The sequence below is a fragment of the Arachis ipaensis genome, chromosome B10 (assembly GCF_059453495.1).
Source record: "Arachis ipaensis isolate K30076 ecotype BB chromosome B10, ASM5945349v1, whole genome shotgun sequence".
Classification (NCBI taxonomy): domain Eukaryota; kingdom Viridiplantae; phylum Streptophyta; class Magnoliopsida; order Fabales; family Fabaceae; genus Arachis; species Arachis ipaensis.
The window spans coordinates 7,683,143-7,695,233 of NC_142435.1; the positions used below are offsets into that span (position 1 = coordinate 7,683,143).

General features: G+C 38.1%; 1 non-coding gene across 1 annotated transcript; it reads right to left on the reverse strand.

The window, feature by feature from the left end:
* Positions 1–8,925: 8,925 nt before the first annotated feature.
* Positions 8,926–9,033, reverse strand: LOC148579076 (small nucleolar RNA R71). The gene has a single exon (XR_015893987.1). It is a non-coding gene; the product is annotated as a small nucleolar RNA R71 (small nucleolar RNA).
* Positions 9,034–12,091: the final 3,058 nt, after the last annotated feature.

Consider the following 12,091-nt stretch of genomic DNA (forward strand, 5'->3'; position numbering starts at 1 on the left):
AAGTCCGTGTGCATGCACAAGAGCATAAGGGGCAAGGGTTCAGATGCACAGGCTGTGCCAACGCTCCCACCAGAAGGGAAGAAAGTTGGCATGCGGGCGCACACGTCTGTGCGTTCGCACAAAGAGTGCGAAAAAGAGCATGTGTGCGCGCGCACAGGTCACAGAAAATAGGGGAATACATTCGCACAAGGCGTGCTGACATTGCAAACAAAGGGCATAAAGGCATCTGTGCGTACGCACAGCTGGGTGCGTACGCACAGAAGGTGAATTTTTGTTGTTGTGTGCGTGCGCACGCACATGCCCTGTTTTTCCCAAAAAATTTTCTTCAAAAAATCTAAGGTACCAAGCCTTAGCTCAATCAAAACTCAACACCAAAACATGCAAGAACCCATAAATTCATGATCCAAACCAAAATTAACTCAACTAACTCAAAATTAAACTATTTCTAAGCTAACCAAGCATAACAAAAAGCAAATAAGTAAAAAATATATACAAAAGAGAAAAGTTAGAACAATGCTACCAAACACTTTTATGTAATGTCTTTAAGTTAGACAATTGGGAGAGCCTTTGCTATGGTGGCTTGTGCTTGACTTTTCCACCAATGCTAGAATTTGCATTGTCCTCCGGAATCCCAATCCTAACCATTAACAAAGACAACCAAAAAGCAAGCTATTTATATATTAACATATTTACAATAACCAAAAATAAGCAAGCAACATATGTACAATCAACCAAAAACAAACTATTCACATATTCACATATTTACAATAGCCAAAAACATACACTATTGCAACTCTCCGGCAACGGCGCCAAATTTGATAAGAGAACTATTGTTAGTCTAGATTTTCACAAAATAGAATTCCATCGTTGAAGGTATAGTCTAGACCAACAATTGATTCCCAAGATCAAATAATAAATCCAATACAAAATATAAACCGAGAGTGTTTAGCTCCCGGGTCATCTTCCCTAGGAGTTGCAATGAAATGTATAATTATTGGCTATGAGAGAGATCATGGGGAATTGTGAATGCAAGAGAGCAAGAGATGTAAATAGCGAGAATTGAAACAAGCATGCAAGGAATTGAAAAGAAAGCAATTAAAGGACACTTGGCAAGAAGTGAGTAATCTAGGTTTCCTATCCTAGTTGTGGACCACAAACATGGTAATTGTGTGGAATCAATCCAAATCAATCAATCCTCCTTGAGAATTAGTCAAAAGACGTAATTGATCTCAATCCATAAGTCCTAGTCAACTCACTAATTACTTAGTGAAAGACTAGTGTCAATGAAAACCAAACCAATTAACTATTCTCACACAATGCGGAATGGACATCCACAACTCAATTCCACCCAAACATCCAATTTCTCAACCAAGGAATTAAACGTGCAAGAAATTAAACATCAAAGCAATAAAAGTCAAAGCAATTATATGCAAGGAAAGGAAACTTCAAATGCAAGAAAATATCTTGGCAAGTAATTGAGAGCTAAGGTTATCTATCCTAGACATTGACCACAAACACATGATGATTATGAAGAGTTAATCCTACTTAGTCAACCTTACATCGAAGATAAGTCAAATAGGCATAGTTAATTTCAATCCCTAAGTCCTATGTCAACACTAAGGGGTCACATAGAGTGAAGGGAGACCAAATCAACTAACTACTCTAATATATCAAACAAGAATGGACATCAATGACTCAAGGAACACCAAAGTCAACAATTCCAAGCCAAGAGTGAAGAAAAACTAAGTAAAAACTAAGCCAAGCATTTTATCAAACACTTGATGTGTATGAGAATAAAATAATATTAAAATGCATTAAAATAAATTCTAAAGCTACCAAAGCAAGAAAATAACAATAACAACTAAAGAAAGTAATAAATGACATGGAAACATAAATTTGCATTAGTTGAAAGTAAAATGTAACAAGAGTTTTATAAAACATAAATTGACAAAATAAAGAAAATAACAAGAGAAATGAGGAAGAACAAGAAGCAATAACAATAAATGACAAGGAAAAGTAAATAGAAACAAGAATTAAAAGTAGAAATTACAAGAAATTAAACTAAAGAACCCTAATTCTAGAGAGAGGGGGGAGCTTCTCTCTCTAGAAACTAAGATAAAACATCATAAAAACTAAACCTAATTGCCCCCCTTCATCCTTCTTCAATTTGGCCTTAAATAGCTTCAAAAAATGAGTTGGATTGGATTTTGGGGGTCCAGAAATCGGTGTCAGCGAGTTGTAATTAATGAGGTCACGTGCAGGGACCTGTGCGGACGCACAAATAGATGTGTGCGTTCGCACACATGCTAAATCCTGACTTGTGCGTACGCACAAGTACCTGTGCTTACGCATACTTAGACTTATGTCCACTATAGCAAATTGCATATCATTTTGAAGTCTCAAACGTTAACTTTCCAATGCCGCTGGAACCGCCTCATTTGGACCTCTGTAGGTCAAGTTATGACGAATTTAGTACAGAGAGGTCAGGGCTGGCAGCCTTCCAAATCCTTCATTTCTTGAATTCTTCCCTTTTGCATGCTCTTTTCCTCACTTCTTCAACCCATATTTACCTTGGAAACCTAAAAATCACTTAACAAATATGTCAAGGCACCAAATGGGATTAAAGTGAATAAAATTTACTAAATTAAGCACAAAAGAGTATGTTTTCACTTTCAAGCACAATTTAGGAAGAAATCTCAAAAGCATGCTATTTAGGTGAATAAATGTGGGTTTATGATGAAATCCACTCAAATCAAACCAAAATATATCATAAAATATGGACTCATCAGAAACACATCCTTCCTAGTAGCTTTATTAGCATGGATGATATTTTTGTAAAAGTCCATCTTCATGTACTTGCCCGAGGTGGAATTCGGACGGCCAGGGTGTCTGCAGCTTTATTGAGAGAGTTGGAGAAGACTCCCCTTGGTGTCATTCAGCGTACTTTGACTGATCTACAAGCTGAAGTGGCGTCCTTAAGGGAATCAAAAAGGAGTTGGAGGGTGAGAAAGAGTCACTTATTTCTGACCTTGGCAAGGCTTGAGAGAGGATAAAACAATCTGAGGCTGCCTTAGCTATGGCAGAGGGCTTAAAAAAGAAGGCTGAAGAGAGTTACACTAGAGTCTTTGGGGAAAAGCTTGATCTGGTGGATGAGGTTGTAAAGTCTAGGGAGAAATATGTGGAGATGGAGGCGACTATAGTTGAAGGAATGGATGAGTTAGTTGAAAATTTGAAGGCTCAGTTCCGAGTTATAGCTCCCGAGGAGGACCTCTCGCTCATTAGTTCTGACAACGTTGTGGTGAATGGGAAGATAATCACTGTGCCTGAGGAGGAGGAAGACACTCCTATGCCCGACCCGAAGGCTTCTGAAGTCCTAGCTAAGGGAGCTCCTCAAGTGGACGATGAGCTTGCTCTTTCTCAGCTAGAAATTCTTCCAACCTCTTCTGCACAACCCGAAGACATGACTTCCAGTGAACACATCCTTCTTGTGGGTCTTTACGAACAATTTGGCTTTGTAATATTTGTAGTTTGGAATAATTTCATTTTTATTTTGTTATTCTTAAAAACTTTTTCCCACTTTTTTGGTATGAGGTAGTTTAGTATGGATAATGTTGCTTTAACGTTGCTTGGCGTGGCTGTTTCTTTAGCTTTTTGTGAAAAAAAAACCTAACTCACTTGATAGCTTTTAATGATAATTTTTTTTAAGTTGCTAAAGATGTCGGTTGAAGTAAGTCGGTCCCTTATTGATCTTTTTGTATAATCGGGATTATGTACTTCCCTTAGTTTTATTCCGACTTTAAGTAGTTTGTTTTAACAAGTTACTTTTGCAATTTGTTTTAGATCCACCCCTTTTTTACTCTTAAGTTTCGAATGAGGTTGGACCACAATCTGCTTATATAACTTCTTACACTAATTTGTACCTCGTCACTTCATCTTACCGATCATATAGGTCGGGCAATGATTTTTGTGGTTTTTCGAGCTTAAATTAGTGCGTTTGAAATGGAAAACTTTCTGAGAAGATGAATTTTCATTAATAAGAAAAAATTATTTACATAAGCTTTGTTACTAAGAGTTTTTCATTTACCCTTAGCCTTGCTATGGTGCCTCATTAAAACACCCTTCAGGAAAACCCTTCTCGAGAGAAAACCATGAAGTCGAGAAAAAGAGTACACACCAGGGAGCAAGGTGCACATTCTAACTATAGTAGCGTTTTAAGTTATATGCGTGCCACGACCTTGGAAGCTTGTTCCCCTTCAGGTCAGACACTTTGTAGTAACCCTTTTTCTATAACCTCCGTGATCTTATAAGGTCCTTTTTAGTTTGTAACCGACTTTCTTTCACCCGACTTTTGTGTTCTGATGTCATTTCGGATCAATATGAGGTCGTTCGTGGCAAAGCTTATTTTAACGACCCTCTTGTTATACCTTAAGGCCATTCTTTGCTTCAAGGCTTCTTCCTTTATCCGAGCTTGTTCTTAGACTTTTGGAAAGAGGTCAAGTTCTTCCTTTTAAGCTTGAATATTTCTTACCTCATCATAGAATCTAATCTTTGGAAATTCTTTATTGACTTCTATAGGTATCATGGCCTCTATGCTGTAAGCAAGTCAAAAAGGAGATTCCCCTATTGTTAAGTGAGGGATTGTCCGATATGCCCACAAGACTTGAGGAAGCTCATCTACCCATGCTCCCTTTGCATCTTATAGTCGGCGTTTTAACCCGGCCAACACGACTTTATTCGTAGCTTCTACTTGTCCATTTGCTTGGGGTGTTCAACCAACGTGACCTGGTGCTTGATGAGCGGATAATTTATACGCTTTTTGGCATTGTTTTTAGTATGTTTTTAGTAGGATCTAGTTACTTTTAGGGATGTTTTCATTAGTTTTTATGTTAAATTCACATTTCTGGACTTTACTATGAGTTTGTGTGTTTTTCTGTGATTTCAGGTATTTTCTGGCTGAAATTGAGGGACTTGAGTAGAAATCAGATTCAGAGGTTGAAGAAGGACTGCTGATGCTGTTGGATTCTGACCTCCCTGCACTCAAAGTGGATTTTCTGGAGCTACAGAACTCAAAATGGCGCTCTTCCAATTGCGTTGGAAAGTAGACATCCAGGGCTTTTCAGCAATGTATAATAGTCCATACTTTGGCTAAGAATAGACGACGTAAACTGGCGTTCAACGCCAGCTTTCTACCCAAACCTGGCGTCCAGCGCCAGAAAAGGAGCCAAAACCAGAGTTGAACGCCCAAACTGGCACAAAAACTGGCGTTCAACTCCAAGAAGGACCTCTACACGTGCAAACACTCAAGCCCAGCCCAAGCACACACCAAGTGGGCCCAGGAAGTGGATTTATGTATCAATTACTTACTCATGTAAACCCTAGTAGCTAGTTTATTATAAATAGGACCTTTTACTATTGTATTAGGCATCTTTGGTCTCAGTTTTAATCCATTGTTCATCTTAGGAGACTATTGATCACGTTTTAGGGGGCTGGCCATCTCGGCCATGCCTGGACCTTTCACTTATGTATTTTCAATGGTAGAGTTTCTGCACTCCATAGATTAAGGTGTGGAGCTCTGCTGTTCCTCAAAGATTAATGCAAAGTACTACTGTTTTCTATTCAATTCATCTTATTTCGCTTCTAAGATATCCATTCACACCCAAGAATGTGATGAAGGTGATGATTATGTGTGACGCTCATCACCATTCTCCCCTATGAACACGTGCCTGACAAACACTTCCGTTCTACATGAAATAAGCTAGAATGAATATCTCTTAGATCTCTTAATCAGAATCTTCGTGGCGTACGCTAGAATGATGGCGGCATTCAAGAGAATCCAGAAAGTCTAAACCTTGTCTGTGGTATTCCGAGTAGGATTTAATGATTGAATGACTGTGACGAGCTTCAAACTCGCGATTGTTGGGCGTTAGTGACAGACGCAAAAGGAGGGTGAATCCTATTCCAGCATGATCGAGAACCGACAGATGAATGGCTGTGCCGTGACAGGGTGCGTGAGCATATTATTCACTGAGAGGAGGGGATGTAGCCACTGACAACGGTGATGCCCTTGCATAAAGCCAGCCATGGAAAGGAGTAAGACTGATTGGATGAAGATAGCAAGAAAGCAGAGGTTCAGAGGAACGAAAAGCATCTCCATTCGCTTATTTGAAATTCCTATCAATGATTTACATAAGTACCTCTATCCCTATTCTATTATTTATTATTCGAAAACATCCTTATCAATTTATATCTGCCTGACTGAGATTTGCAAGGTGACCATAGCTTGCTTCATACCAACAATCTCCGTGGGATTCGACCCTTAGTCACGTAAGGTATTACTTGGACGACCCAGTGCACTTGCTGGTTAGTTGTATCGAAGTTGTGAACCATGGTATTGGCACCATGTTCTTGGCGCCATTGCCAGGGAAAGAAAGAGCCATGAATTTTACATAATCAAAGTGTAATCACGATTGCGCGTACCAAGTTGCTCACGTTGCCAGGGATTGTTTGAACCTGGACATCACAATTTCATGCACCAAGTTTTTGGCACCGTTGCCGGGGATTGTTTGAGTTTGGACAACTGACGGTTCATCTTGTTGCTCAGATTAGGTAATTTTCTTTTTTGTTTTCTTTTCAAAAATTTTTCAAAAATCTTTCAAAAAATTTTCTCATCTGTTTTCGAAAAAAAAATAATAATAAAAATGTTTTCAAAAATTTATTCAAAATTTTTAAAGAATGAATTCTAGTGTTTTATGAAGCATGTGAAGCCTGGCTGGCTGTAAAGCCATGTCTAAATTCTTTTGGACTGAGGCTTCCAACCATCAGCTCTTATACGACTGTAGGGTATGTCAGGCATGTCATGTCTGAATTACATGCTAAAAGCTTGGCTGGCCATTGGCCATATCTAGTGTTTTGGACCGGAGCTTTTCATTGAAAGCTTGGCTGGCTAGTGAGTCATGTCTAATTCCTGGATTGAAGCTTTAGACTAAGAATGCAAGATTCCTGGAATTCATATTAAAAATTTTGGAATCCTAATTTCTTCTTTTTCATATAATTTTCGAAAAAAATCCAAAAAAATTAGAAAATCATAAAAAAAATATTTTGTGTTTCTTGTTTGAGTCTTGAGTCATATCATAAGTTTGGTGTCACTTGCATATGCATCTTGCATTTTTTCAAAAATTTCCATGCATTCATAGTGTTCATCATGATCTTCAAGTTGTTCTTGGTAAGTCTTCTTGTTTGATCTTGATGATTTTTTGTTTTGTGTCTTTTCATGTTTTTCATATGCATTCTTGAATTCTTAGTGTCTAAGCATTAAAGAATTCTAAGTTTGGTGTCTTGCATGATTTCTTTGCATTAAAAATTTTTCAAAATTGTGTCTATGATGTTCATCTTGACATTCATAGTGTTCTTGGTGTTCATCTTGACATTCATAGCATTCTTGCATGCATTCATTGTTTTGATCTAAAAATTTCATGCATTGCATAATTTTCATGTTTTTCATAAAAATTTCAAAAAATCAAAAAAATATCTTTCCCTTTTTCTCTCATCAAATTCGAAAATTTGAGTTGACTTTTTCAAAAATTTTTAAAATCAAGTTGTTTCTTATGAGTCAAATCAAATTTTCAATTTGAAAATATTATCTTTTTCAAAATCTTTTTCAAAAATCTTTTTCTTATTTTTATACCAAATTTTCGAAAATAACATAATCAATTAATGTTTTGATTCAAAAATTTGAAGTTTGTTACTTGCTTGTTAAGAAAGATTCAAACTTTAAGTTCTAGAATCATATCTTGTGATTTCTTGTGAATCAAGTCATTAATTGTGATTTTAAAAATCAAATCTTTTTCAAAAATAATTTCTAAAATATCTTCTTATCTTACCTTTTTCAAAAAGTTGGTTTCAAAATATCTTTTCTAACCTCCTAACTTCTTATCTTTTCAAAATTTGTTTCAACTAACTAACTAACTTTTTGTTTGTTTCTTAACTTTTTCAAAACTACCTAACTAACTCTCTCTCTCTAATTTTCGAAAATATCTTCCCTCTTTTTCAAAATTTCTTTTTAATTAACTAATTATTTTTATTTTTTATTTTTGATTTTAAAAAAATTTTTCGAAAAAAATACTAACAATTTTCAAAAACCATTTTCGAAAATCACTAACTCTTTTTCAAAATAATTTTCGAAAATTATCCCTCCCCCATCTTATTCTATTTATTCATTCATATCCTAACATCTCATCTCACATCTCTGCCATCCTCACAGTTGTGTTTCTTCCATTATATTACATTCTTTGTCTCCCCCTCTTCTTCTACTCACACAGGGATCCCTATACTATGGTAAAAAGGATCTCTATTATTATTATTATTATTTTTCTATGCCCTCTTCTTTGTCATATGAGCAGGAGCAAGGATAAGAACATTCTTGTGGAAGCAGATCCAGAACCTGAAAGGACTCTGAAGAGAAAATTAAGAGAAGCTAAAATACAACAATCCAGAGATAACCTTTTAGAAATTTTCGAACAGAAAAAGGAGATGGCAGCCGAAAATAATAATAATGTAAGGAAGATGCTTGGTGACTTTACTGCACCTAATTCCAATTTACATGGAAGAAGCATCTCCATTCCTGCCATTGGAGCAAACAATTTTGAGCTGAAACCTCAATTAGTTTCTCTGATGCAGCAGAACTGCAAGTTTCATGGACTTCCATCTGAAGATCCTTTTCAGTTCTTAACTGAATTCTTGCAGATATGTGATACTGTTAAGACTAATGGAGTAGATCCTGAAGTCTACAGGCTCATACTTTTCCCTTTTGCTGTAAGAGACAGAGCTAGATTATGGTTGGATTCTCAACCCAAAGACAGCCTGAACTCTTGGGATAAGCTGGTCACGGCTTTCTTAGCCAAGTACTTTCCTCCTCAAAAGCTGAGCAAGCTTAGAGCTGATGTTCAAACCTTCAAACAGAAAGAAGGTGAATCCCTCTATGAAGCTTGGGAAAGATACAAACAGTTGACCAAAAAGTGTCCCTCTGATATGCTTTCAGAATGGACCATCCTGGATATATTCTATGATGGATTATCTGAGCTATCAAAGATGTCACTGGACACTTCTGCAGGTGGATCCATTCACCTAAAGAAAACGCCTACAGAAGCTCAAGAACTCATTGACATGGTTGCTAATAACCAGTTCATGTACACTTCTGAAAGGAATCTTGTGAATAATGGGACGCCTATGAAGAAAGGAGTTCTTGAAGTTGATACTCTGAATGCCATATTGGCTCAGAACAAAATATTGACACAGCAAGTCAATATGATCTCTCAGAGTCTGCATGGAATGCAAGCTGCATCCAACAGTACTCAAGAGGCATCTTCTGAAGAAGAAGCCTATGATCCTGAAAACCCTGCAATAGCAGAGGTAAATTACTTAGGTGAACCTTATGGAAACACCTATAACTCAACATGGAGAAATCATCCAAATTTCTCATGGAAGGATCAAAAGCCTCAACAAGGCTTTAATAATGGTGGAAGAAATAGGTTTAACAATAATAAACCTTTTCCATCATCCACTCAGCAACAGACAGAGAACTCTGAACAAAATGCTTCTAATTTAGCAAATCTAGTCTCTGATCTATCCAAGGCCACTGTGAGCTTCATGAATGAAACAAGGTCTTCCATTAGAAATTTGGAAGCACAAGTGGGCCAGCTGAGTAAAAGGATCACTGAAATCCCTCCCAGTACTCTCCCAAGCAATACAGAAGAGAACCCAAAAGGAGAGTGCAAGGCCATTGACATAAGCACCATGGCCGAACCTACAAGGAGAGGAGAGGACGTGAATCCCAAGGAGGAAGACCTCCTGGGACGTCCAGTGACCAATAAGGAGCTTCCCTCTGAGGAACCAAAGGAATCTGAGACTCATCTAGAGACCATAGAGATTCCATTGAACCTCCTTATGCCCTTCATGAGCTCTGATGAGTATTCCTCTTCTGAAGAGAATGAGGATGTTACTGAAGAGCAAACTGCCAAGTTTCTTGGTACAATCATGAAGCTAAATGCCAAATTATTTGGCATTGATACTTGGGAAGTTGAACCTCCCTTGTTCATCAATGAACTAAGTGATCTGGATCAACTGACATTGCCTCAGAAGAGACAGGATCCTGGAAAGTTCATAATACCCTGTACCATAGGCACCATGATCTTTAAGGCTCTGTGTGACCTTGGTTCAGGGATAAACCTCATGCCCCTCTCTGTAATAGAGAAACTGGGAATCTATGGGGTACAGGCTGCTAAAATCTCATTAGAGATGGCAGACAATTCAAGAAAACAGGCATATGGAAAAGTAGAGGACGTGTTAGTAAAGGTTGAAGGCCTTTACATCCCTGCTGATTTCATAGTCCTGGATACTGGAAAGGTAGAGGATGAATCCATCATCCTAGGAAGACCTTTCCTTGCCACAGCAAGAGCTGTGATTGATGTTGACAGAGGTGAAATAGTCCTTCAATGGAATGAGAACCCCCTTGTGTTTAAAACTCAAGGATCTCCCTCTGCAACCATGGAGAGGAAGCAGAAAAAGCTTCTCTCAAAGCAGAGTCAACCAGAGCCCCCACAGTCAAACTCTAAGTTTGGTATTGGGAGGCCACAACCAAACTCTAAGTTTGGTGTTGAACTCCCATATCCAAACTCTAAGTTTGGTGTTGGAGAGTCTCAACAAAGCTCTGCACATCTGTGAGGCTCCATGAGAGCCCACTGTCAAGCTATTGACATTAAAGAAGCGCTTGTTGGGAGGCAACCCAATTTTTTTTTATCTAACTATATTTTTCTTATTTATATGTCTTTATAGGTTCATGATCATGTGGAGTGACAAAATAAATATAAAAATTGAAAATGGAATCAAAAACAGCAGAAGAAAAATCACACCCTGGAGGAAGCATCTGCCTGGCGTTCAACGCCAGAACAGAGCATGGTTCTGGCGCTGAACGCCCAAAATGGGCAGCATCCTGGTGCTGAACGCCCAGAACAAGCATGGTTCTGGCGTTCAACGCCAGAAATGGCAACAAATGGGCGTTGAACGCCCAAAATGGGCACCAACCTGGCGCTGAACGCCCAGAATTGTGTGCAAGGGCATTTTACATGCCTAATGGGTGCAGGGATGTAAATCCTTGACACCTACGGATCTGTGGACACCACAGGATCACCTCAAGATCTGTGGACACCACAGGATCATCTCCATTCAGGACCATCCCTTCTGTTTTTCATTCACCACTCACATCCATCTACTCTTCCCCATAAACCTACCTCATAAACTCCACCTATCTTCATCAAATTCACACAACACACCCCTCTACACACTTCTTGGCCGAAACATATCACCTTCTCCCTCTCCTCCATTTCTTCTTCTTCTTCATCTCTTCTTTCTTCTATTGCTCGAGGGCGAGCAAAATTCTAAGTTTGGTGTGGTAAAAGCATAGCTTTTTTGTTTTTTCCATAACCATTGATGGCACCTAAGGCCAGAGAAACCTCTAGAAAGAGGAAAGGGAAGACAAAAGCTTCCATCAAGGGTCTATAGCTCAGTGGTAGAACATCTGACTGCAAATCAAGAGATCCCTGAGATACCTCAGGGGATACATTTTCTTCCACACAATTATTGGAAGCAACTAAGGGTGGAACATCAAGAGCACTCCATCATCCTTCATGAAATCAGAGAAGATCTAAAAGCAATGAAGGAGGAGCAACAAAGACAAGGAAGAGACATAGAAGAGCTCAAGGACATCATTGGTTCCTCAAGAAGGAAATGCCACCATCACTAAGGTGGATTCATTCCTTGTTCTTGCTTTCTCTGTTTTTCGTTTTCTATGCTATATGCTTATCTATGTTTGTGTCTTCATTACATGATCATTAGTAGTAGTAACTTTGTCTTAAAGTTATGAATGTCCTATGAATCCATCACCTCTCTTAAATGAAAAATATTTTAATTCAAAATAACAAGAAGTACATGAGTTTCGAATTTATCCTTGAACTTAGCTTAATTATATTGATGTGGTGACAATGCTTCTTGTTTTCTGAATGTATGCTTGAACAGTGCATATGTCTTTTGAAGTTGT